Genomic DNA, 27,582 nt, shown 5'->3' with positions numbered 1-27,582 from the left:
GAGTCCTGACCCATCGTGGACGAGTGGGGCACTTGAATGTGAATCTGGTCTCCAGTGTCCCCACCCCCACCCCCCCGCCAGGGCCAGGGCCTTGAACACTGTGCCCTCCTGCCTTTATTTCTGGCTTGCTCTCCATGTGTCATCACCGAACCCTCCCCAAAGACGTGGAGAACCTGGACAGTCCAGCGCTCAATCAGAACGAGATAGGACCACGATGGCGGGAGGCGTCCTTCCCAGCCCAGATACTGCGGCCCTCCCAGCCCTGGGTGCTCATGGACAGCAACACACACGGGGCGGGGCGCGGAATGCCCCTGATGCATAAGGGTCCTAAGCCGGGCATTCATTGTCAGATTCCTTGTAGGTGCGTTGCTAGAATTCAGGGGCTCGTGCGTGTAGCTGGGAGAGAAAAAAAAAATACCGTTTTTACTTTCAGTAAACAGTAAAGGCGGCATTTTCTTCCATTGGGAACGCAGGTGACAAACTGTGGTCGTGTCATCAGTTGCTGTGCCTTCAGCGCTCACACAAATGCGGAGCCTTCCGTGTCGCTAACAGTTGTTGCAAAGTATCATTTGTGCTCCTTGAAACTTAGAAACCGCAGAAGTAGATAGACCAGTGGCAAGATTTTGTTACTCCAGACATAATAAAGAAGCTCATATGTTACTATTTCACAGACTTGGCTTTTCATGTTGTGATATCTGTATTACAGTATAATTGGTTTCCTTTGCAATCCCACGTGCTGTATTTTATGCACTGAAAAGCATGGTTTTGAAAAGGGATCCATAGGCTTCAACAGGCTGCCCAAGGGGTTCTGGAAGCTAGAGTCCTGTTCTTAAAAAGTGGGCAGCCCAGAGCCTGGAGCCTCCTTCGGATTCTGTGTCTCCCTCTCTCTCTGCCCCTCCCCTGCTCGCGCTCTGTCTCTCTCTCTCTCTCTCTCAAAAATAAATAAACATTAAAAAAATAATAATAAATGAATAAAAACTGTGCAGCCTAATAGGGAAAGAGACAAATAAATATACAAATGTGTAAGATGCAATCTTAAGCGTAAAAGAAAGACTAAACTCTTTGAGGGTGAGGACTGTTTTGTTTTGTTTTGTTTTTATTCATATCCTTAGCACCCAAAATAGTGCCTGATAATGAATAGTGATAGGTCATCAATAAATAGTGCCAAATGCATGAACTCAACCATCTCAACCTACACCATCAGCCACTTAACAATCTGAGTGACCTTGGGCGAGCGATCGTTGCCTTTCTGTGCCTCGATTTCCTCATCTGGAAGATGGGTTCAACAAAACCATCCCAGACGTTGTCCACGCAATCAAATGAGATGGGAGGCGTGCATGTGTAATATAGTCCTCGGCTCATTGTACGTGCGTGGCGAAGGTCAGTGGCAAAGGCCAGTTCAGTTCGACGGCAGCCCCCGTGGGCCCCAAACCTTTCTTCTCTGAGAGATCAACCCTGAGAAACCTCGCCGGCAGGCTCCACCCCTGGGTTAGAGGTGAGTCACCCTGGGAGAGTCTGCATCTGAAGAAATCAGATAAGAGTCTGAGAGATCGGGTGATGTGGGTCTGTCTGGCCCTTTCGGTGTTTCTCTGAGAGCCGCGATACCCCCCCCCCCCCCCCCGCGCCACCCCCACAGAGGAAGCACTGTCTCGCCCTTCATTGTCCTGGGAGGCAGGACAGGGTAGGTGCAGGAAGGACTAGGCACTCAGGTCCCTCGGCCTCCTGCCCCCCCCCTTCCACCCCCTGCACGCCTGGGGGGTACGATCCTTGATTGGAGAATGCCTGCCTTATCTTGCCAGAGATTGCTTCACCACTCTCCCACTCACACATTTGCTTGGAAGATGTCTGTGTCTGTGAGGGCTGGTAAGGACCTGGAACAGCCTTTGAAGGTATCCAGCCAACTGAATTTAATTAAACTGCAGTTCCAGAAGCCAGCAGCATTTTCCTAAGAAAGCAATACGACTTCCAAAAGTCCCCTGTGCGGCCCTTGCCTATTCTTCAGACTTCGTCATAAAACTGTCCATGGGATGGTTTCCTTAGAGAATGGATCCGATTGGCAAGACTTTTTTGGTTTGTTTGTTTGTTTTTAAAGCCAGGATCACTGTCTTAAGTTAGGAGCATCATGACCTGTCCCTCACACTGCATTTCTTCTTGCTTCCCAAAGCTGAGGTTATGGGACCTTTATCTTTTCAACTTGGTTTCTTGGGTGGCCCCAGAGGCCGCCATCTTGGCAAGTCACCATCCCAGCAGCTCAAGAGCAGGGCAGCATCGCACTCCACTCTGGAGCCAGATAACGGTTGTATTACTGCACTAAGTGGGGGTAAAGTGGTGGCTAAGGAATACTCCTCCTTCCAAACATACTTTGCAGCCATTCATTCTTCAGTAACTGAGCCCTTATTCTAAGCCAGGGGCTGACGATATAAAGACAACAGGGCTCCCCCCTTCACAGAACTTTAGATGTTCAAAGGAGTGACGGATAATAAGTACGTAAGCAAATAAAGACATGAAACAGCTACAGATTGTTATAAGTGCTAAGGAGAAAGAAACAGATGGCTGGAGAATCATGAAGGATATTCTTAGATAAAGTCAAAGAAGAGCTCCCTGAGAAAGTGACATTCAAGCTGAGACCGAGCCAGCCGTGGGAAGAGCCGGGGCAAAAAGATTCCGAGGCAGGAGGAGCAGCAAGTGCAAAGGCCCTGGGGTGGGCAAAGCGTGGCAAGCGCTAAGAACTGACAGAAGACCGGGGCTGGTGGAGCGTAACCGATAAGGAAGCGAGTGGCAAGAGGCGACGAGAGGGAGAAAAGCAAGTTGCAGGCCCTGCCAGAGCAGAGAGACCATCGCAAAGAGTTTGGGGTTTACTCACGGGGGCGGGGGACGGAACTGAAATTTACCTGGGAGGTGCCCCCCGCGTGTGAACTGTGTTAGATGAATAGATGATTTAGAAATATTCTCCCATTTGGAAGCTTAGGCATCAAAGTCTTCAGTAATGACATCTCTGTCTGAATCCCCCCAGGACTCATTAGCTCTAACACCCGGTTGGTCCTTTTGCATATATGCCTATAAATGAGCTCTAAAGACGTGGTTTTCAGAAGACCCAGGCTTGGGGTGGCCAGGGCAGCTGCGTTGCCTAGCTCCAGAGGGAACCCACTCTCCTTGTGTTCTCTGTAGAGGGCATTCCTGGGAACACAACACAGGACTGGAGGAGATGTGCAGGGGGTGGTCCTGGTCCCAGCTCAGACCCTCACAAGCTGCGGGGCCTGGAGGAGGATGTGTGCTGTCTCTGGGTCTAAGGAAGCGGGCAGTGCTGCACCTACCCCCCAGGCTTAGTGAGCACTTGCAGACTGAGGAAGTGAAAGCACAAGATGGGAGTGTGGTAAAGACGTGCCCCTGCCCGGGGTCCTGGGGCGGGCTGCAGGGATCGGTGGACCCCAGAAACTGCATACAAAGCATGTGTTGTGTGTGCACGCCTGCATACGCAGGAAAGTGCCTTTTTCAGAGGAGAGGATCCTGAAGTCCCTCCTCGACGTCTGAGAGACAGGTGCACCCCCCCCGCCCCCCCCCCCCCCCCCCCGCGGTTAAAAAGCATCGTATGCCTGGTACTTGGAACTGAAGGTGCTCCCTGTTCTGAGAGCGAGCTAAACATTTGCTTGGTGGCGGTGTCTCAATTCCTCCGCTGAATCTGGAAGCCACTGGGGGCAGGAGGCTGTCTGCATTGACCTTGCCCTCCTCACCTTCCAGTCTTGCTGACCCCTCCCTTCCCAAGGGATCACCCGGCAGGGGTCCAGCAGCCAAGCCCTCCCCACGCTGTGCTCACAGGGAGGTCCCCAGGCTCCTGCTGCACCGAGGGCGAGGACTGGGTGACATGAGAGTGTGCCATTCCAAGAGCCAGCAGTGACTGCCTTCCTCCTCCCGGGCAGTGAGATGTCTGCACCCAGATGCACAGCTTCAGCAGCGTATACCCCCAAGGAGTGAGAGCTACTGGTGGGCATTTGTGGCATCACGTGAGGCCCACGAGGAAGGTGTTTTTGTTTGCGGGAAGAGAAAGGAGAGTTTTTAACTTCCACCCACCTACAGAGGGTTGACCCCGGGGGGGGGGGGTTAACTAGGGTGGTTTATCTCCGTCTACATTACACACACAGCCAGCACAGCGCCCAGGCACTTAACAAAACAATGAATAAATAATGGTCACTTCCAGCCCAGACACCCAGCGCGGCCTCCGGGGATCCTAAGGCAGCGCACTCACCTCTCACCTCGCCCACTCCTAACTGGCACCCCCACCTCTTCCTGACTAGTAATGAAGGTAATGATACCTTGTGTCAATGTTGCATGTTCCTTGTCAAGAACTCCAAACACTTGGCTGTCATTATGTCTTCATCCTCATTTCTGAATTAGATTACAAAGTCAGGGGTGGATGTTCTACCCAGCACGACTCCCCTGCCTGCCCCTTCACCCCCCAAGTCGGGTCAACGTTACTTCAAGGAAACTGAGGCCTAGGACAGTTTTTTGTCCTGATCTGCAAGTCCCAGGCAGGGGAGGGACAGGAACAAGGACCCTCCTCCCCTCCCCTGACCATCCCTGAATTTGATCTGTCCTAAGGCTATTAAAATCTTTTTTTTGTTAGGAGGCAAAGCCCATCTTTCTCATTCTGCTAGCGTCCCCACTAGCCTCTCAGTTCCTGGGTTTGGGGAGAATCCCCCTGCTCAGGAAGACTCCCGCGGGGAAGAAGAGATCTCTGACCGCTTGTAGCCAGACCCCGGGAACCCGCTGCCGTCTGGGCCACAGTGAATTCACACGCAGCTCCCCCAACCCCACACCTACAAACGAGTGTGAGTTCGGGATTCTGGGTGGGCTTGCATCTGTACGGCAGGCTTCGACTGATCGCCCTCCTTGGCTTCCAGAACAAAGCGTGCACCCTGGTGAGTGGTTCTACAAGGAACGAGGATGGCCCCGGGGAAACCAAGAGGTTTGCTCCTGGCTCTAATCTGCCGAATAACCCAAGGAGAGAGCAAGTCGGGAGTTTCCAGGCCTCAGCTGCTCCATCAATTAGATGGGTTTAACATTAGCCCCTCTCGGTGCCTCATTAGGAGGTCGGCAACACAAGGCAAAATGACAGTTGTGAAAGTGCTTTGAAAAGCATCCACTTGAGACTCTGGGAGAGATGCAGTCTACCCTCTGGGGATCGCCTGGGGAATTTCAGAGCCAGAGGGTAACTCAGGGCTCGCGTGGTAGACTGAAACATGCCCCCCTGCCCCCAAAATAACCCCATCAAATCCCTGGAACCTGTGAATGTGATCTTATTTGGGAAAAGGGCCTTTGCAGATGTGATTAAGTCAAGGATCTTGAGAGGAGGAGGTAATCCTGGGTAACCCAAGTAGGCCCTAAATGCGATCAGACCTATCCCTGTGAATTAGCCATGCAGAGCACAGACACACGCAGCAGACGGGTGACCACAGAGGCAGACATCTGAGGGATACGCCCACAAATCGAAGGATGCCCGGGGCCACCAGTAGTGGGAAGAGTCACGGAAGGGTTCTCCCCCGGAGCCTTTAGTGCAAAGGCACGGCCCGCGCACACCTGATTTCAGACGTCTAGGCTCCATAATTGTGAGAGAATACACTTTGTTATGTGAAGCCACCCGTCTGTGGAAATTCGTCAGGGCCACCTCAGGAAATGAATACACAAGGTGTGTAAACTCCCACCCCCATACGGATGGTACAGCCAGGCACCCAGGCTCTGCATCCAGCGGGTGTCGTGTCACATCCTGCCTCGTCTCTTCCAGAGGAAGCCATAGATGCTACCCCGAGAGCCATCTCCGAAGCTCAGGGACAGGGGAAGATGGCGGCTATTGAAACCAGCCCCTTTGGGTGTCATGGGAGGAGGGGGGGGGGAGGGGACCCATCGCACACACAGCAAATGCATCTCACGAACCAGCTGATGCTGGAACTCACCACATCTCCCAGTGACCACGCCAGCCGGCCAGCCCCTCTGCCAGAGGAGGAATGGGTCCCAGCTACTGACTAGATGCCTGGATACGCCAGACTGTGTCTTCCAGCCGGGAGCTAGTCCGCGTGCTCTGGACCCCCCGCGGCAGCGCAGCCCCCGCCGTGCAAGCTGCTTGGACAGGCGTTTATGGGGGACGGATACTTGGAGCGGATCGCCAGTGTGGCACAGGGACAGTGGCCAAGCAAGGCCATCAGCACGAGTGATTCTACTCCCGAGGGCCCACGAGAATAGTCTCATGATCCAGGGACGCCAAAGATTGGTTTCTGAGCAGATTTTCACGGAGCTGTCAGAAATGAGCGCCTTCTGACTTCTCGTTCCCCGAGGCAGGAAAGTTGCCGAGGCAGGAAAGTCCCGCTGAAGTTTTGGCATCTTCTGCTTCCAGTTCTCAGAGTTGCACAGAGGAGGGGCAGGGGGACACGACGCGCAATCGGGGGAGCACAGCAGGCTTTAGGGAGGAGTCCGTCTTACCTGCTAGGAGTCTGAGCTGAGTGCTCAAACCACACATAGTTGGGCCCGCACTAGAAGCTTCCTTTTGCTGATGGGAACGGGGGTCAGTCCCGGACTTCTCTGCAGGGCGCACACACTAAACAGGAGGGGTCTGTCTACCCCAGGGGTCCTCAGCTTAGGCACGACTGACCTCTGGGGCCGGCTGATTGCTGTTGGGGTTTGTCCCATGGTGCTCCTCGGGGCCGATAGCACCTTCCACTCTGTGTGACAACCAAAAGTGTCTCCAGACATCGCTCACGTGTCTCTGGAAGGGCAGAATCGCCCCCCTTGGGAGCCACTGGTCTACGCACACCTGGTTTCCCTTCGCCAGGTGATAGAAGCTTTCTCATGCACGGTCACCCCCGCGATCCCTCAAATTTTGCTGTCCTTCACCACCTCTGCTGTTTCCCCCCCATTGGATGGGGAGTCAACGTAATCGTGGTGGCGACAATTTATTGCATGCTTATTTTAAATCAATCACCTCATCTAAATCTTTGGTAGCAGCTATGGGGCACCTGGGTGGCTCAGTCAGTCAGTCATCCAACTTTGGGTCAGGTCACAATGTCAGGGTTCGTGAGTTCAAGCCCCATGTCGGGCTCTGCACTGACAGTGTGGAGCCTGCTGGGGATCCTCTTTCTCCCTCTCTCTCTGCCCCTGTCCTGCGTTCTCTCTCTCTCTCAAAATAAATAAATAAAAATTTAAAAAGTAATAAATAAATAAATATATCCTTGGTAGCTACTGTATAAAATGATTTCATTATAGGGGTGCCTGGGAGGCTCAGTCGGTTAAGTGTCCTACTCTTGGTTTTGGCTCAGATCATGATCTCAGGTTTGTGAGTTCGAGCCCCATGTCAGGCTCTGTGCTGACAGCACGGAGCCTGCTTGGGATTCTCTCTTTCCCTCTCTCTCTGCCCTCCCCTACTTGTGCTCTCTCTGTCTTTCAAAATAAATAAATAAACTTAAAAAAATAAAGAAAATAATTTCGTTATAATGTGTTATGAGTAATCAGGAGTAATGGGTGACAAGATGGGGAGACAGAGGCAGAGAAAAATCAGTGAACTTGGTTAGGGGCACACAGAATCGGGATTCAAACTGAGGCAATGTAACTTGCAAGCCCCATTCAACACTACAGTTTCTGTAACACAAAATTTCTGCATATACGTTAGCATTTTTAAAGATGTAAATTCTCATTTACACCACTGGTCCTGAGAGGGCAGGTAATATTATTATTAATCTTGTGATATTATTATCATCCCCATTTTCCAGATGAGGAAACTGAGGTTTGCCTAAGGCTATGTGGTGCCTAAAAGACACTCCTGGGACTTGAATCCTGGTCTCTTGCCATAGAATTCAAACTTTTCCTCCTATGCCAAGCTTCATCTGGATGGGAACTTTAAAAAAAAAATTTTTAACGTTTGTTTTTGAGAAAGAGAGAGACAGAGCACGAGTGGGGGTGGGGCAGAGAGAGAGGGAGACACAGAATCCAAGAAGGCTGCAGGCTCTGAGCTGTCAGCACAGCGCCCGATACAGGGCTTGAACCCACGACCGTGAGATCATGACCTGAGCTGAAGTCGGGTGCTTAACGCACTAAACCGACTGAGCCACCCAGGCGCCCCTGGATGGGAACTTTAAGAGGGAGGGGCTGAAGGTGCAAATGTCCCTTCGGGTGTTCTGGCTGCTATTAGGCCAGGGAATTGAAAATAGAGCCTCTGCCTTTTCATAGCAGTCTTCCTGGAGCCAGAAATGAACACCCGTGTGGCTTACTGGGTACCTCAGTGCATTCTGCGTATCTGATACGGGGTACAGGACATGAATTTGTCTTGAGCCACCCAGACATTTCTGAAGACAGGTGCCCAGAATGCCCAGAACCTGTGAATGTCATCTTTTTTGGAAATAAGGTCTTTGCAGATATAATTAATTAAGTTAAGGATGCCTACAGGAAATCATCCTGGATCCCTAGGTCCAATGACAAGAGCTCGGCAGAGACAGATTTGAGAGACCTTCACACATGAAGACAGGGGCCGGGACTGGAGGGATGCGGCCACAAGCCAAGGAACACCGGGAGCTACGGAAGCCAGAAGAGGCAAAGAAGGATCCTCCCAGGAGCCTTTGGAGGGAACACGGCCCTACCCACACTTTGATTTTGGATTTCTGGGCTCGGGGACTGTGAGGGAATCCATTTCTGTGGTTTTTAGCCATCAGGTGTGGTAATGTTCAGTCCCAGGAAACGAATATGTCATGTCAGGATCATTTGGAGAAGGAAGACAACCGTTGGGTGCAAGATGGCCCGGGTAAGCGCTATCAAAATTCACTGGGGCAGACCGTCTCGTGCCATGTCTGAATGACACAGGCAGGTTCTCCGTGGGAGACACTGAAGCAAATGCAGTGCGAACCTCCAACCCCAGACTTCCAGCTGTTAAAAAAAAAAAAAAGGCAGCCGACAAGTCAGCAGGGTAATTAGACAGAGACAGCAGTCAGGAAGCTCCAGGCACCTTCACGGGAAGGGTGTCATCAGCCCCAATTTACTCATTAACGTCCAAGAGCTCCTTGATCCCTCGCTCTTCAACAAACACGGACCGCGCGTGAGCTCCGTGGGGAGGCCCTGTGCCAGGTGCCAAAGAGGACAGCACAGCCCTATCCCGGGAGGGCTCAGAATCCCGTGGGGGGGCAGTGTCAGCCCCCGCGCTCGGAGGGAGCCCCGACTCTCACCGGGATCGTACTGATACACTGACTCTGACACGTCTGTCCGTAGCTGTTGGCAGATAGCTGCTGACCTGAATCGCTAAGTGCCACCTGCCATCTTGGGTGTGCCAGCCCCTCCTGTCCCAGAACTCAGGGACCTTTCCATGGTCCACTATCGAAAGGGATGATGGTACCCTGGTCCAGCAGAGGGGGCCTCTGGGATCCTGCTTCTGTGCTACCGCCAGGATCGCTTCTGACTGGTCATGCGTCTGCTGTCCTGAGTGTCGCTTTTTTTTTTTTTTTTTTTTTTTTGAGTATCATTGCTGACTGGACCCCGATGCCAAGAGAAGGAGAGTATGGCTTTGATCCTGTGCATCTCGGCTATTTCACTTCAGCTAGCCACCTGAAATTGTGGGCCACAAGTGCAAGGCCGGTGAGTGAGGAATGGACAGTTCTGCCTTGTCCCGCCTCCAAGTTTTTTGAAAGTAGCTTCAGCCACCTCTTACTTTAAGGGCACTGAAAGAGGTCTAGAGAGAGCACCGGGACCTAAAGGAGCAAACAGAATGGCCAGGGCCACCCCTGGAGTTGTCAAGGTCAAAAGCCAAGGCCAGGCTTTGAACCTCACCTTACGTGGCTCTGCTAAAAGTGAAGAGTCTAGGGCTGGCAGGTGAGAAGGCAGGGCCAGGAGGCTAGGTTAGGGGAAGGTTCCAGAGGGACCAGAGAGTGCCCACTCAAATGCCTGCAGGAGTCAGGCAACTGAGTTAATTAGTGAGGCAGCCATTATTAACACGGCGTTAACACACTTCCGAAAGCATTCCTATAATTCTTGCAGCACAAAGGGCATTTTCATGGTGAAAGGGCTTCTGGCCCACAGCTCTGTCAGGAAGCTGGCTGCAGGTGCCCTAGAGGGAGTGAGTTTCTCTCCTTCTTAAGCTTTCTCTACAAGGCCAAGAAGGCTTCTGGAGTCATCGCGTTTGGTTTTTGAGAGTTGAAGCTGGAGAAGCCCCTTCCACGGGGCTCGAGGGCTCAGCAGGAGGGGCACACCTGGTCAACAGCATCGTTGCTGTTATACGGGGGTGAGGATGTCGGGTCCGTGAAAGGATGAAAGTTCCCAGTGGCTCCAGAAACCGAAGATGGGATGGGCTGCCTTGTGCCACTTAGCCAGTGATTCATTCTGCAAATATTTTTGCAGACCCACTATGTGCAGCCTTTTAGGGGCTATGGTGGGGAACAAGTCAAAAGTGGTCTCTGCCTTTCTGGCACTTTCAGTCAACTGAGCACCTACTGTGTGCCAGGCCCCTCACAAAAACGATGCCCAATAATGCTCACTACTCCCACTTATCCAGGGCTTATGCTGTGCCAGGGATAGTCAAGTTCAAGCGTATTCTCTCAGCTAGTAATAGCAACAACAGGAATTGATCTGTTGCCTTGTGCCAAGTATGTGCTTTGTGAGCGTTATTGGAATGAACCCCCCAGCAGCTTTTCTAGGCTAAACACTGTTAGTGCCCCTGTCATCCCAATAAGGACACAGAGGCACAGAGAGGTTGTGACCTGCCACCCCACCAGCTAGTAAGTGGCAGAGGAGGGGTTTGAATTTGCACAGATTCTAGAGCAGATGCTTTCAATTATGCTGCCTGCTTATGAATTCTCAACTCGTCCTTACAAACGGTCATCCTTAGCCCCATCTCGCGAATGAGAAAACTGAGGCTCTGGCTGCTACTCAGGGCTGGAAGTAGGGGTGCAAAAGTGAAAGGGGCACCCTAAGGCGCAGTGATCAAGATAAATAGTAATTAATGCGGTATTGTTTTTAAACTCGGAATGAATGCCAAGAATCCAGGGCAAACAAAGTTGTAAAGAAGGACTGGCTTCCACGCTGTTCTTGCAGGACCTCTCTTGCTGTACCCTGATGTCAGTTTTGTCTTTATTTAAATTTTGCATAATTTGTCCATCGTTAATTTTTTTGGGGGGGGACATGGCTTTTCAGTATAAAATACTGTGTTAAAGTAGGATTTATCTTGATTACTGAGATTTTTGGCTGCCCTTTGAATTTTGTACCTTGGCGAGTGCCTCACTGGCCCCGCCCTGGAGGGGGCGCTGCAGGGCTCACCTCCCACAGCCGCCTTTTATTGAGCGCTCACTACGCGCCAAGCAGTCTTCCTGGGCCTCGCCTGTGTCTCGGGTTTTTGCTCCCAACAGTCCAGTCCCAGGAGGCCGGTGTTATCCTCGCCCCTAGTTTACTGATGCGGCTACTGAGGACCAGAGAGGTCAAGAGCTTTGTTTAAGGTCACACAGCGGAGAGGGCGGTAACTTGAACCCAACTGCGCTTCCCTGACGGAGGGAGGGAGCTCCCGGCGCTGAGAACAGCGCAGGCACCGGCGGGGGGCCGACAGTCGCCGGTCCAGGGCATTCCTGCTGGGCGTGGGAGGCGGGACTTGCTGACCTCCGTGTTCCCCACGACGCCCGATCCCAGCTTTCTACAATCCCATTGTTTCCTAAGAGACGGCCCCGTGACTCGGCTGGGGAGCGGAGCCCGGGCCCAGACTCCGGCCGGGGCCTGGGGGATCCGGGGCGGGGTCGCGGGGACTCTGCGAGTCTGGGGGTGGGGGCGGCGGGGCCCCGCTCCTCGCCGCGCCGAGCGGCCCTGGGAGGAGAGGCGTTGCGTGGCAAGAAAGCTGTTAGTAATCAGCAGAATTGGGTTTTAATGGGGTTCGCGCGGATAGAACAGAAATCAAATTAGGGCCTAATTGGCATGCACGAGGCAGCGAGCGCGGCGGCGGCGCGGCGGGCCCGCTGGGGCCGAGCAGCGAGGCCGCCCCGGGGACGCCGCGTCCGGCCTGCGGGGGGACCCCCTCCCTCCCCCCACCCCACCCCCCCCCCCCCCCGCCGCCTCCTCCGGCGGCGCCCCTCCCCCCGGGGAACCCGGCCCGGGTCCCGGAGCGCGCGCGTGTCCGCACGCCCGGCGGGGTGGCGGGAGGGGAACCCTCCGTGGGCCCCGCTCCTGCAAAACGCGCCGCGGCCGAGCAGCGTGCAGGCTTTTTTGCTTTGTGCATGGATGGGAAAGAAACACGGTGACCGGGGGGAAAGAGCGGGAGAGGGGAAAGTTAGCGGCAAAAGGAACCGAGAACCCTGCGCGTCGTAATTTATTAGTCGTCGTTTAGTAGTGATACTGGGCGCCGGCTCGACGCCAGGTCCTCTGCCAGCAAGTCGCACGGATTTCCATGACGAATACGAAGTTCGGTGCTCAGCTTTCTCTTCATTTTACGCGCGAGGAAGCGCAAGCGCAGAGAGGTTTAGTCGTTTACCCGGAGTTGCCCAGCGAGGACACCACGGAGCTGACACTCCAGCCCAGGGCTGGCGACTCCAGAGGTTATGTTTGTATCTGTTCCTGCCACAAACAGTGCAAATAGATCCCCCCACCCCCACTCTTCTTCTCTATTTTTAAAAATACAAGATTCTTTTGAGAGTGGTGACACCTTGGTTTTATTATAACAACGTGAAAAGTTAGGACATTTCCCTCCAAGGTTTTCCAGTTCAGATTTTCACTCTGTTTAAGGAATCTTACATCTGCTATAGTTCCCTGCGGTGTCCTTGGAAGTCTTATGCCTGTGCAGGCCACATAGGTCCTGTGCCAAGAGTGCTCCTTGTGTCTGGGGGACAAAACCCCAGAGCAGCAAAGAGATCCGTTCCAGGGATGAGCAGAGCAGTGGTGGAGGTGAATCACTGGTGGGTTACCCATAGCAGCTCTCCCTTCCCAAGCATCCCCTCTGTAGTATGTCTGCTCGTCAAACAGGTCTTCAAGGGAGGGAGTTGTATCCCCATCTTTAAATGTTGAAACGGGCTCAGAGAGGTGCAGTGACTCACCCAAGGTCACACAGCAACTCCATAGTAGAACTGGTATTCATACCCAGGTCTCTCTGACCCCAGATCTCACATGGCTCTCGTGGAGCTGTGCCACACACCAAGAATTAGCCTTGGTGTACCCCCCCTTTGGCACCTGGGAGGTAGATGTCTTGCTTCCATCCACACTATAAAGCCTTTGCTGTCTTTGAGGTCTGACCAGATTGGGGGGAACTCGGAGCACCCAGTACTGGGCATTTCAAGCCTGGGGTGGTGCCTTGATCTGCCTCCAAGTGGGATCAAACATTTCTTGGTGCCAGCTGATTGAGAATATTCTAGGGCAGCATTTTCTGAAACATATTACATGAAACATGTCCAGAATTGTCCATGAAACAGCAGACTCTGTGATCAGATGATTTGGGGAAACTTGGGGTTGAACAGAGTTAAACCTGCTTCTTTACAGCAGGACTTTTCAGGGTCTTTAATGTGCTCACAGGCATGTGAATTTCCAAAAGGGTCGGGAGTAAGTAGCAGTTTCCCCATCATGGAACTCTTTTTCCCAGAGCGTCATGTGGGACTGGGGTTGCACAGAACCCACTCTGGGAAATGTGATCTAGAGTGTTGCGGAATTCGTGCCTTTAGAATCCTGGCCTGGATTGGAGGTAAAGCTTTGTGTTCTCTCCATTGTCTACCTACCATCTATCTCCGTTTGCTAGGAAAGACATTTTATTTTATTTTTATTTTTATTTTTTTTTAATGTCTGTTTATTTTTGAGAGGGAGAGAGGGAGAATGTGCATGAACGGAGGAGAGGCAGAGAGGGAGAGAGAGAATCCCAAGCAGGCTCCACACTGTCAATGGGCTCAAACTCACGACCCGCGAGATCATGACCTGAGCCGAAGTCAGGTGCTTAACCGGCTGAGCCACCCAGGAGCCCCTAGGAAAGACATTTTAAAGCCCTGCTTGCAGAGAGCTGTGTTCACAGTTAAGCAAGGGAGCCCCAATTGTGTGTTTCCCCGAAGCCTTGCCAACCACACTGTTCAAGCAAAAATATTCATTTGAGTCCTGCCCAGAGCTTTACAGGAGACTTAAAGATGTCCAAGCAAATGAAATTAACTAGATGATGTATATAGCATGTTTGGCACTTAGCACATGGTGGACTTAGTGTTGTGATTTCTGTATCAATTCTGCTATTAGATCCAGCCCAGCATCTTGGAGCTCATGGTCTGGTTGGAGAAATAAAACACACACACCCAACATAACTCACAGTTGGCTATGTCTGTGACAAAGGCCAATTGCAAATATTTTGGAAGCATCGCTATTCTATTCCCCAAGCACATTTAAAAATCTTTATTAGATTTTTAATTATAAAATTAATACAGTGCCCATTGGAAAAAAAAAATGAACACATTAGAAAGTAGAAAATAAAAAGCAAAAAGTTCCCATCCACATTCTTTACTCCACTACCCTTGACTCCCTAGAAGTAATCATTGTTAATGCAGTGTGTACCAGACTTTTCTATGCATAAACAAACATGTAAATATAGAATTTTCTTTTGCTAAAAAATTGGGTCATAAGACACTGCCTGTAACCTACTTCTTTTTTCACTTAACTATTCACTGTAGACCTTTATAATATGCAAAGATCAACCTCCCCCCCACCCTACTTCCAGCTGCCCCCAGAATCCCACCCCTTGGGTGGAGGCTGACAGGCTTACTGGTGAACCCCTGAGGAGGAAAAAGCTGTAAGAGCCAGCTCATCTATTGGGCATTTACCATGTCCCAAACACGTGTGTGCTGGGGGATGGGGAAAGATGGAAAAGCATGTAGGTGGAGGGAACAGCCTATGCAAAGGTATGCAGTTGAGAAGTCAGGTGAGTAGTGCCAGGTGTGGGAGATGCACCTGTCCCTTTTCAGTGCCCACAGGCCATCGCATTCTAGTTACGTACCATGATTGATTCGCTCAGCCCCTTTCATTTTGAAATGCTTTTTTATAGGAGAGACCGGAATGTAGTTGGTCTGGTGTGGCCAGAGCATAAGTATGTAAAAGGCACGGGGTCAGATCTCTGTAGGGTTTTATCTGACATCCTCTCCCTGCTTATGCTGTGACTGTCAAGTCTATTCGCCAATTTTGTGATTATTTCCAAAGGCACTATGAACCAGAATCACCTGGTGTGAGACCTTTTTACTTAGAAGTGCACGGTCAAATAGTAAACTTGGAGACGCGAATGAGTGATTTCAGCACGTCACCAGCCACTTGTCACGTTCAGTCACACACCCAAGGGGTCAGTTGTAACTGCAATTAGCTGGTTACCTAGCATTGGTCGGGCTCTGCGGAGTTGCTAAAACGTAGCAATGGCGACAGTAGGAGGGACTCCCAAGTGCAAGGGCAAATATCGTCCCGGTGGCAAAGGGGGAGAGGGGTCCCTTTAAGAGTTTCCCCGGGAAGCAGCGAAGAATTAGAAAGCAATCATAATTAGCCTTCCAGAATGAAAGTGGATGGGCCGAATGTCAGACAGTCCTCCTGTTTCGATGCCACGAACTCAACCAGGCAGGTCTTCCTTGCATTCCAGCACTCGGGTTCCCTGCAAGGAGGCCAGGAGACTCTATTAAAAAGCCCAAATAGCTGAGATTCTCCAGGGTCAGCAAATCCACACAGAAGACCTTCAATCAGCAGAATCTGCAGGCTTTCGCTTCGGTGGCTGGTGTGCAGGGCTTTTCAATTGTCTCCATTCAGTTCCTCGAGTGGATCTCATAGGCTGAATGAGATCTTTATCATTTGTCACAGGGGCGATGCACGCTGGGCATGCCACCGCGGAGTCCGTCGCCGCCGCATAAAGACATCAGCAGCTCGACAGGGCCCAGCCCCTGCCCTGTTGCCGCGTGCGGGGTGTTTGTCCCAGCTGAGGATGCCAGACGCCCCCGGCTTCACTTGCCCACGCCAGAATGGCACCACCTCTCTTTCCAATCAGCTACAGCCTCCCCCCACACCCCGTCAGAACCTCAGAGAAGCAATTTTGAGTGGCTCATCAGACGGGGCCACCCTAACCCGGCAGGTGGCTGTGGACAGGGACTGGGGAGGTACCCCAATCTGGGGCTGTCCCAGCTCTGCCGCTTGCTGGCTGAGTGCCCTTGAGTGCATCATTTGTGCTCCTGGAGCCTCCAGTATAAACATGGGTGATAAAACCTCCCAGCATTCTTGAGAGGGTGAAATGATTTAGGCAGAATAGATACTTAGCGTCGTGTGACTGTTTGGAATGGCATGTCCTGTCTCTAGGAAAACTCACACCGTTAAGACTTCTGACATCATCATCATCATCATCATCATCATGGTAGTGGTAGTAAAAACACTTATCGACATAATAATGGGAATATACTTAATGCCACTTGCAAACAGTTAAAATAATACATTTCGCATTATTATACTATAATTGAAAACAACACAGGGGCGCCTGGGTGGCTCAGGTGGTTGACTATGGGACTGCGGCTCAGGTCATGATGTCCAGGTTCGTGAGCTTGAGCCCCGCGTCGAGCTCGCTGCTGTCAGCGCAGAGCCCCCTTCTGTCTCCCTCTCTCTCTGCCCCTGCCCCCGTTCACACTCTCCCTCTCTCTCAAAAGTAAATCAAACATTAAAAAAAAAAAACACCCCAAACAATGCATATTGAGCAACTGCTCAACTTATTCTGTGCAACTCCCTCGGGTGGGAGAAATTATCCCCATTAAAGATGAGGAAATTATCTTCCAGGGGCCACCCAGCTAGCAAGGAGCCAAGTCGGGATTTGAACTAAGCTGGGCTCTCTCAGTCTCGACGTTTTGAGGTCTGGTCTGCCAAAGGGTGGCAGAGTTGGATGTCTGTATTCATCATATCACAGTGGGTCACGACCTGCTCAGACACACAGTCATTTGACTTGGGTGAGCGCCCGATGGGTGCCGGAGACCATGTGAGATAGTGGGCAGGCATAAATGTGTGGCACCCCGAGGGCACTCCTCTCACGGGCCAAGGCAGGGAACAGGCAGAAGACTAAGCGAGATAATGAGTCCTTTAGGTGTGGAGTGAGTTGTGGACAAGAGGGCTCTGCGAGGAAGGGAGTCTTTGCAAAGGAAGTAACATCTGAGCTGCATTTTGCAGAGCGTGACAACTTATTCCAGGAAGCAGAAAAGGAGACGGTGTTAGCCAAGGCATGGTGGCTGAGGGCGCACGGCCAGTACGTCCAACAGAGTGCACAGGGGCTCAGGGAAGGGAGTTTAAGAGTACGCTGGGGCCAGGGGCTGATCGTGTGAGCAGAGGGGGCTGGAAAGCATCTTGTAGGTGTTGGGAGGCTTCAGACATTTGGGAGCAGAGGATGGCAAGATTGTGTTCCTCCAGCTACTGGGAGAAGGTCCTACTTCACAGCTCTTTGTTGGTTGGTTGGTCCTGGTAAAAACTATAGACCCGAAACCACCAGCTGATGGAGAGATAAACACACCATTGCAGATCCACACTGGATAATTCCACAACGGCTTATTATTCACCTATAAACACGGAATGAAGTACGGATACATGTTGCAACATGGATGAGCCTTGGGAACACGATGCTGTGTGAGAGAAGCCAGACACGAAAGGCAAAAGACCGCGACTGGTGTCCTGTCACTCGTAAGAATAGCGACTCTGGAATAGGCAAATCCATACAGATGGAAAGGAGATCACTTATTGCCCGGAGCCGGGAGGGGGGAGGGAAAATGGCAGTGGCTGCTAATGGGCACAGGGTCTCTTTCTGGGGTGACAAAATGCCCTAAAATTAGATCTATGTACAGCTCTGAGAAAATACTAAAAACCACTCGATCATCTGCTTTGAGAGGGTGAACTTAACGGTAGATGAATTCTGTCTTAACAAAGCAGTTATTAAAGTATAATGTAACCATATTAAATGAAAGTTTAAGATAGAGAAATCAGCTAGAGTGTTCTGTACTCCCCCCCCCCCCCCCCATTGTAACTGTTTTCCATTTGGGCATATTTCCTTCTTTGTTCCTGCACTTATCTTCTATGTACACTATCAGAGAGTATCATTTTCTGTTCCTTTTCCAACTCAGTATTTCATCACAAACATTTGTCCACATTCCTGAGGTCCCTATAATTGTTTTCAGATTGGAGTTTTAGGAAGATGAATGAATTCATTCAACAAATATTTTTGAACACATGCCAGGAACTGTTCTAGGCACTGGACAAGGCCCCTGTTCTCGTGGAGCTTATTTTCTGGTTGGGAAGACAGAAAAACAAACAAATAAATGAAGGAGGTAATTTCTGATAGGGAGGAGTATGATATGAGCAGAAATTCAAAGGGAAATGAGACAGAGTCACTATAAAGAGGCGTGGAGGGTGTGGAGGTAACTTAGAAAGGTTGGTCAAGGGACAAAGGTGACCTTTGAGAGATGCCAGCTATGTAAATACCAAGGGGAGGTGTCCTAGGAAGAGGATATATGCAAGTGCAAAGGCCCCGGGGCAGCAACGTGCCTGGCGTGTTTTAGGAACAGTAAGAGTTTGGGTGACAATACAAAGGGTGGACTTAGGGGTCAAAAGATGGGACAAGAGGATTCGAGTCATCTGAAGCTACGGTGAAGACCACATTGGTCAGGAGCAAGGACCGGAGTACTTCCCTTCTGGCCTGTGCTTGGGTAGGCCCCGGGTCAGAGTCGGTGCCAGCACCCTGCTCGGCCCTCTGGCTTTCCCAGGAGCCCAGGTGCTTTCCAGCACAGCAACAGGAGGCCACACCCAGAGAGCCCCAGAGGGCTCCGGAGCCTGGCTACTGCGTAGGCAGAATCAGCAAGTGCCAACCTGACAGCTGATGGCAGCCCGGCCCCTCCCTGCCGCCTCAGCACCTGCACTTCAAACTGCCAGTGCTCCTGGCACATCCGCTTCCTCTGGCCCTGACCCCAGGGAGCTGGCACCATGCCCCCAACGCAGAGCTCTCCCTGCACCTTCCATTCGGCGCTCCCAGCGCTGGGCATTAGAACTCTCTCCTTGCCTCTCAAATCCCGGCCTTGCTTCGGAGACAGAACAATCTGGGTCAGGTCCCCTGTGAAACTCGCACAGCTCCCCGATTTCTGCTTTGTATCACTCATCATTCACCCATTATTCTTCGGATTAATTGCTTAATAGCTGTCCCTCCCTTTTGACTGTAAGCCCCAGGAAGGTAGGAACTACATATCCATAGCGTTTAGTAAGTCCTAAAGCACTGCCAACGGACGTGTCGTGTAAGCCATTCCGAAATTTAAAATTGCCTAGCAGCCACATTCAAAACGTCAAAGGGAAGGTAAAAGGAATTTTATTAATTTATTTCGTTTAATCCAACATATCCCAAATATCTTTTCAACGTGAGATCAATATAAAAAAGGTTAATGAGATAGTTTACATCCTTTTTCTCCTTCTAAATCCAGTGTGTAATTTTATTCGTATTCTTTTTTAATATTTATTTATTTATGTTTGAGAGAGAGCGTGAGCAGGGGAGGGGCAGAGAGAGAGGGACATAGAGAATCCCAGGCAGGTTCCTCACCGGCAGTGCAGAGCCTGATGCGGGGCTCGAACGCACGAGTTGTGAGATCATGACCTGAGCTGAAACCACGAGTCGGACGCTTAACCGGCTGAGCCACTCAGGCGCCCTTGGTGTGTAATTTTATATTACAGCACATCTCAATGAGGATGCTAAGGTTTCATTGGAAATACTTAATCACGTTTAGATTTTTTATGAAATTTACAGGGAGAGTAGATTCACTGACCTACGTTGTTCCACACTTACATACAAGTTTTCCAGTAGTTGAATGAGAAGTTTTAAACTTTATTTATTTAAAAAAATGTTTTTAATCTTTTATTTTTGAGAGAGAGGGAGACAGAGTGTGATCAGGGGAAGGGCAGAGAGAGAGACACAGAATCTGAAGCAGGCTCCAGGCTCTGAGCTGTCAGCACAGAGCCCGATGCGGGGCTCGAACCCACGAACCGTGAGATCGTGACGTGAGCTGAAGTCAGACGCTCAACCGACTGAGCCACCCACGTGCCCCAGGAGTTTTAAACTTTAAATTAACTAAAGTTAAATAAAATTGAAAATACCATTCTGGAGGCACACTGGCCATATTTCAAGTGCCCGATAGGCCACCATATTGGACAGCAAAGATGTATTAGGTGAACAAGTGGACTGATATTTGCAGAATGGATGGACTGATAAATCCTGCTCTCACCATTTGGCAGTAATATGACTTGGGCCTTTGGGTGGTTTCTAAATACCCACAAATTCTTTGCTACTTCTCCTTTCAAAAGGTGGAGTCTCAGTCCTCTCCCCGCTGAGTGTGGGCCAGGCTTAATGACTCACTTCTAAGGAATGGAATGTGGCTCAGTGACAGCATGTGACTTACAGAAGCGGGTCCTAATGTGCACTGTGGGTCTGCCACGCTCTGCCCAAGCTCCCACCTGTTCTGGGTCTTGACCTCAGACTCCCCCAGAGAGAGGTCTAACTGGTTCGCAAGCCACCGTGCCGTGGAGGCCACCCCCATCTGAGTCTCGGTCTTTGGGTCAAGTCCACGCCTGGACCAGTGGGCTGTGGTCAGGCTGGTGAGGTCATGAGGTCACGAGGTCAACGGTCGAAGCACCAAGGACGTAACAGTCTTGGGTCAGCGATGACCCCGAGTGAGTCGACTCATGGATGCGGGCCTGTCTCCATGTCCGTCAAACGACGAACGATAGAAGTACCTGGAACACCTCTTCAGGTAGCTGCGAGGGCCCAATGAGGCGGCCCGTGGAAAGGCCCTCCTCCAACCCAGATGCCTCGTTTAAATATCATTTGCTGCGACAAAGGCAACTTTCTGGGTGCACGAAGCAGAAAACTGTAATCATTGTAATATTAATCAGGACTGTTCCAGTCACACAAGTCACAGAGACTTAGGACACTGGGCCCGTTTTAAACACCAGTGAGACGGAGATGAAGCTGAGTGAAAGAAAAAAAAAAAGAAGCAGCAGCAGCTGTTTCTTGCCTGTGGCGTTTTTAGCTTGTGCGCGTCGTCCCTGTAATATTTCTTCTTCCTTTTTTGTTAATGGCTTGGGGGTTTGAACACTGTTTTGTTCAGCCACACGGGGAAATGTTTAATGAATCCTTGTGAATATTCATTAAATGCTGTTAATATTTTCTGGTGGGGGAGGCCCCGCTGCCCATCCGGTGGGTCTCCGCGCGGCAGCAGGGGAGGCAGCCCGGCGCTTGATGTGTGCTATTTGTTTTCCATCTTCATTGCCCTATTTTCTGAGACCTCAGGTGGTTTGCAGGGGCCAGGGGTGGAGGCAGAGTGGCTTCCTTGCCTCCTCTCGCCGGCCTCGCGAAGGAGTTTCAGAGCGTGGTAGGGCGGCGTGAGGCTGACGATGTGTGTGCACCGTCCACACTCGGTGGGTGCCTCCAGGAAACCGTCGCACAAAGAGGCATCCAGGGAGCGCTCACAGCAGCGCTGATCGGAACAGCAACAAAGTGAGAAGGCACACAACTGTCCCTTGGCGAGAGAATGGCAGACGTACACTCTTCGTACTGATGGATTCCTACACGGGAGTGAAAGTGAATGGCCAGGCCCAGGTATCAACATGGTCGAATCCTTCCTTATTGAGATATGATTCACCCATCGTAAACTTCACTCTTTACAGCGAACGATGCGGTGGCTTGGGGGACATTCCCGAAGGGGTAGAGCCATCACCGCCATCATATCCGACATGATTCCATCGCTCCAAAAAGAGGCCCGCCTCCATCAGCTGGCACTCCCCATTCCTCCGCGCGTGCAAGCCCAGGCCACCCCTAATCCACTTCCTGTCTGTGTGGATTTCCCTATTCTGGGTGTTCCATATAAATGGAACTGTACGCCCTGTAGTCATTTGGGACGGGCTTCCTGCCTTTAATATGTTTTGTTTGTTTTGTTTTGTAGGGTTTTTTTTTTTAAGTTTATTTATTTTCAGAGAGAGCCCAAGTGGGGGAGGGGCAGAGAAAGAGGGAGAGACAGAATCCCCAGCGGGGCTCCGCACCATCGGCACAGAGCCCGATGAGGGGCTTGAACCCACAAACCGTGAGATCATGACCTGGGCTGAGATCAAGAGCCGGACGCTTAACTGACTAAGCCACCCAGGCACCCAACACCATGTTTTTAAGGTTCTTCCGCGTTGTAGCGTGAATCAGTACTCCACTCCTTTTTTTTACGGCCAAATAGTATTCCATCCATGGATATGTGATCGACACATGGGCTGCTTCCACTTTTTGGCCCCTGTGAAGAAAACCGCTATGAGCGTTTCCGTGCAAGTTTTTGTGCAGACCTTTGTGTTAATAGTCTTGACTATTAGGAGTGGAATTGCTGGGTCCCGTGGCGATGCTGTGTTTAACTTTTTGAGAAACTGCCAGGCTATTTTCCAAAGCGACAGCGCCATTCTAATTTCTTCACATCCTCGTGTGGTTCAATCTGAACAGACATAATGGAGCGAAAAAAGCAAGCTGTAGAGGAATCGATTCAACATGACCCCATTTCTACAAAGTTTAGAAACACGTCACACAATATTATGTATTACGTAGGCCGACGCTCTGTGCAGTTAAAGTATGGGAAGTCCTGGGAGTGAAAAGCACTGAATTAATGGTAGTGGTCCCCACTGGGGGTGAGGAGAACAGTGTTATCAGGGTTTATGAGCATGCGGGGCTTCCAGTGTCTGAGTACTGTTTTATTTCTTAAGCTAGGTGGTGGTTCATGGGAGCTGTTGAATTACTCTTTATCCTTTGTTGTATAGTTCTGTTTTTAATATGTCTTTTAGAGTTTATTGATGTAAGTAACCTCTACACCCAATGTGGGGCTTGACATCATGACCCTGAGATCAAGAGTTGCATACACTCCTCCACCTGAGCCAGCCAGGCACCCCTCTTGTTGTATATTTTTAATATTTCCTGGTAAATTATTATGTTGGGACGTATTTCTACATAGGACACGTTTATAGAAACATACCTATCTTTTTTAAAAAAATATTTGTTAATGTTTATTTATTTTTGGGAGAGAGAGAGCGACTGAGTGTGAGCGGGGCAGGAGCAGAGAGAGAGGGAGACAGAGAATCCTAAGCAGGCTCCGTGCTGTCAGCACAGAGCCTGACGCGGGGCTCGAACTCATAAACCGTGAGATCGTGACCTGAGCCGAAGTCGGACGCTTAACCGACTGAGCCACTCAGGCACCCCAAGGCACACCTATCTGTGAGAATCTTAGGGAACCAGAGTTTCTGAGTTAGAAAGGCTTCTGAGGGTTTTGGGTTTGCCTTACCTCCCCAGAATGCAATGTTCCCTGCCCAAGCTGGCAGTGCTATGTGGTGTAAAGAACATTGGCCTTGGGATCTTTATACGTAAAGAAGACCCAACTACAAATAACTAGAGTGGTTTTAAGTCAAAACATTCTTTGATACTGTTCCCTGTAAGAGGTAGAACTTAGTTTATCTCCCCATGAATGTGAGCTGACCTAGGCAGCTTGCCATTAGGGAACAGAAAAAGGCAGAAGTGACGATGTGTGATTTTAGGGACCAGGCCATAAAAAGCACTGGGGCTTCTTCCTTTCTTTCGATCACTCATCCTGGGGAAAGCCAGGTACCATATGGTGAGGACACTCAGGCTGTCCTGTGGAGAGGCCCATATGGTGAGGAATTGAGGTCTCCCGCCAATAGCCACGTGAATGAACCATCTTGGGGGGGAAAAAAGCTCCAGCCCCAGTCAAACCTTCAGATGACACCACATCCCCATACAGCTTAAGCAAGTAGAAGATGAGACACCTCTCCCACAGGCACCTGGTAGACTTCCCCATATGTCTCCTTGATCCAGGCACATCATATACAGCTGCCGAAACCAGCTCCCACTGCCAAGGGGCGGTGGGGGTTGTAGAGCTGACTCTACATTGTGGGACCCTAACTCCACATCAGGCTGGTCAAGACTGAGGCCCCTCCTCCCCCATCCACTTCCTTCCTACCACCCTTCCCACATGCAATCTACAGGCTGTGCCTGCCTCCTTCTTTGACCCTCTGCAGGCATCTTGCCCAATAAATCTCTCGCACTTCTAATGTGGTCTTGGGGTCTGCACCGCAGAGGGCCCAGATTGCCACATATCCCTCTGGGTCTGGGGACAGGCCTCGTTCCCCACAGGTGGAATGCCATGCACCCAAACAAAATCGGGGGGGGGGGGGCGGGCACAGAGGAATGGCTATTGGGCAGGTAACCTGTGGCGCGAGCACAATGTTACATGAGCACCAATCCGAGCAAGTTACTAACCTGTCTGGTCCCGGCCTCCTCTCGTGTAAAAACACATGCTAGGATCGAGGGCCACTTGAAAGAACACATGTACAGATCCTAGCGTGTAGTGATAACAACAGCTACCCTTTGAGCGATTCCTAGCTCAAGGCACTTTTCGTCATTTATTTAATACTCGCGACTACCCTTTGGGGTGGGTGCCTGCTCTAGCCCCATTTTACCAAAACTGAAGCTCAGAGAGGTGAAGCGGTTTGCCAGAGCCCCACCCGAGGACGACGTGGCTCAGCCCGGGAGCAGGAAGCACAGCCGATTGGATGATAACGCCGGGTGTGTAATGCTTGGGGCGGGGGAGGGGCGCTTCCGGCTGCGCTGTATGCCCGTGGGGCTTGACGAAGGCTGCTGTTGGCCTGGAGGGTTCCATTGCAAGGGCAGTTCTGCGCGATGATTGCTGACGTCTATCCAGCGCTAGCTGTTTGCCAGAGAGGGCGTCGCAGCCCATTTTACAGGCGAGGAAACAGATGCACAGTGAGGAGGGGGTGAAGCTAGGACTGCAGCCGGACAGTCTGACCACAGGGTCCACAAGCAGCCACTCCCCAAAACGGGGTGGGCCTGGTCGCAGTCCCAGCTCTACCTCTGAGCCCTGTGGCCTCAGGCAAGCGACTTCCTATCCCCTAGCCTCAGTTTCCCCAACTTGTAAACTGGCGACAGATGACACTCACCTCAAAAGGTTTTTTTGTTTCCTTATTTTCTTTCTTTTTTGGGGAGTCGGGGTGAGATTTAAATGAGAAAACATCTTTGAAGCTAGGACGGTGCCTATTACAACCAGTAGACTCTTAATTAATCATCACAGGATTCCAGGTGTTGTTGACATTTATCTCGGATTTTTGTCTTTGCACAAATCATAAATCTGGTTCTGATTATCACCTCATGCACAGATTCTACCCAAGGATTCACAGTCTTATTCTTTTATCTGTTCTCTAAAATATGATCCAATTTACAAAACTTTGACTTACACCTCCTTTAGAAGCCCAGCTGGTGCGTAAAATGATGCTCTCCGCAGCCCGCTGCACCACAGAGAACAGGCCCCCCGGGGACCTGGCAAGGAATGGGATCTTCAGTTCTTCTGTACAATAGAGGATCCTTTTGTAAAATGAGTAATGCCAGATCATGTGTCTGTTGGGACAGTCCAGATTTTCCTGTGTAAAGCAGAGCCCCAGCATCTACTGCCCACAGGGGAGGCTAGCCGTACGCCCAGCTCTTCCAGAACTCTTCAGAGGCACAGAGCTGTGGCCATTGCCCCTCACTCAGTTTCCTCATCTGTAAAATGGGCATGCGTATTCACGTTCTACGGTATTCTACACCTTTCAGGATGAAGGAACCCAACCGAGTATGGGAAAATACTTTAATGAGGTGAACCTTTGTAGAATCTGAGTTGGTGGTTGGACAGTTCCTTGGACCTAACAGAAATATAATCACTGCCCTTCAAAAGGGTTTGTTTCCAGTAGGGAAGACATTTTATAACATAGAGCAGTATTTTTAAAAATTTTTTTAATGTTTTTATTTATTTTTGAGACAGAGAGAGAGCATGAGCAGGGGAGGGGCAGAGAGAGAGACACACACACACACACACACAGAATCCGAAGCAGGCCTCAGGCTCCGAGCTGTCAGCATAGAGACTGACGTGGGGCTTGAACTCACGGACTGTGAGATCGTGACCTGAGCCAAAGTCTGACACCCAACTGACTGAGCCACCCAGGTGCCCTGCATAGAGCAGCATATCTTAAGTTTTGGTTAAACCCGTGCCTTCTTTACATGTGCTCAACGATTTCATGTTCTAACGTTATTTGAAATTTCAAAATAAATGAAACATGGCCACTAAAAAAGAAAGCTATTAAAACAGTGAATACTCCCAAGAGAAATGAAAATATATGGTCACATAAAAGTTTGTACCTGAATGTTCACAGCTGCATTTTTCGTGACAGCCCAAAGTGGAAACAACCCATATGTCCATCGGTGGATGAATGGATACATAAAATGTGGTATATCCATAAAATAGAATATTATTTGGCCAGAAAAAGGAATGCAGTGTTGATTCATGCTACCACATGGATCGACCTTGAGAACATTATGCTAAGTGAAAGAAGTCAGTCCCAAAAGTTCATGGATTGCATGGTACCGTTCACAAAAATCCAGAATAAAGAAGTCTATAGAGACAGAAAGCAGATTAGTGGTTGCTTAGGAACAACCTAGTGAAGCGGTTTGCCAGAGCCCCACCCGAGGACGACGTGGCTCAGCCCGGGAGCAGGGAGCACAGCCGACTGGATGATAACGCTGGTTAGAAGGCGTTAGAAATTGGAGAATTAAAAAAAAAGGGAAGGGTTAGAAATTGGAGAATTAAAAAAAAAAAAGAAATTGGAGAATTAAAACAATAATAAGAAAATGTTGGCTATCACCCCTTACCCATCTCATGAGACACTTGCCTCCAGGGCCAACCATCCAGTAGAAATCCCCATCCCGAAACCTGTGAGTGGAATGGAGGAAGCCTGGGCGCCTGGGTGGCTCAGTCAGTTAAGTGTCTGAGTTCAGCTCAGGTCATGATCTCGGGGTTCCTGAGTTTGAGCCCCGCGTGGGGCTCTGTGCTGACCGCTCAGAGCCTGGAGCCTGCTTCGGATTCTGTGTCTCCTTCTCTCTCTGCCGCTCTCCTGCTTGTGGTCTGTCTCTCTCTCTCACACACACATAAACATTGGAAAAAAAAAAAAGGTATAGAGAAAGACTTAGAAAAGAGATGGTAAGTAAAGAAAACGCGGCGTATTCACCTGAGAGGGAGAAGGCAGGGCAACAGGACTCACCCCAGGAAGGATCTGGGCTCAGGAGTCAACAGAGTGCGTTTGGGGGATGCTGAAGAGATGCGTCTGGCTGGCGGGAGTAGCAGGTTAATTTTAGGAGATAAGGAGTGGATGAGGTCCGAGTGCTGGATAAGGTGGGATCGTGGGGGTCCTGAGGTGCCACGATTTCATCTTGCAGTGTTAGGAGATCTCAGAGGCTTTTGAGCAGGGGCTGACATGGTCTCGTGGTTTAGGATGCCCTGAAATTGTCCTGACGCTTTTGAAGTCTTTACACTTAGACACACACATGTGCTCGCACATGCGCACACGCAGGGGGAGTCCTGGGGCGCAAACACCCAAGCATTTTTTGAAGGAAGCAACCAGGGGCCTAACCAGGGTCGGGGGTCTTCAGGGATCCATTTCCAGAACACCTGTCTTCAGAATTAGGCAGAAAGATTACGCTGAGCCCAAACAACTCCATCCGGAACCCCAGCA

Source organism: Panthera leo, chromosome D3 (genome assembly GCF_018350215.1).
Source record: "Panthera leo isolate Ple1 chromosome D3, P.leo_Ple1_pat1.1, whole genome shotgun sequence".
NCBI classification, from domain to species: Eukaryota; Metazoa; Chordata; class Mammalia; order Carnivora; family Felidae; genus Panthera; species Panthera leo.
The sequence above is the reverse complement of the archived record's forward strand: the minus strand, read 5'-3'. Positions refer to the sequence as shown.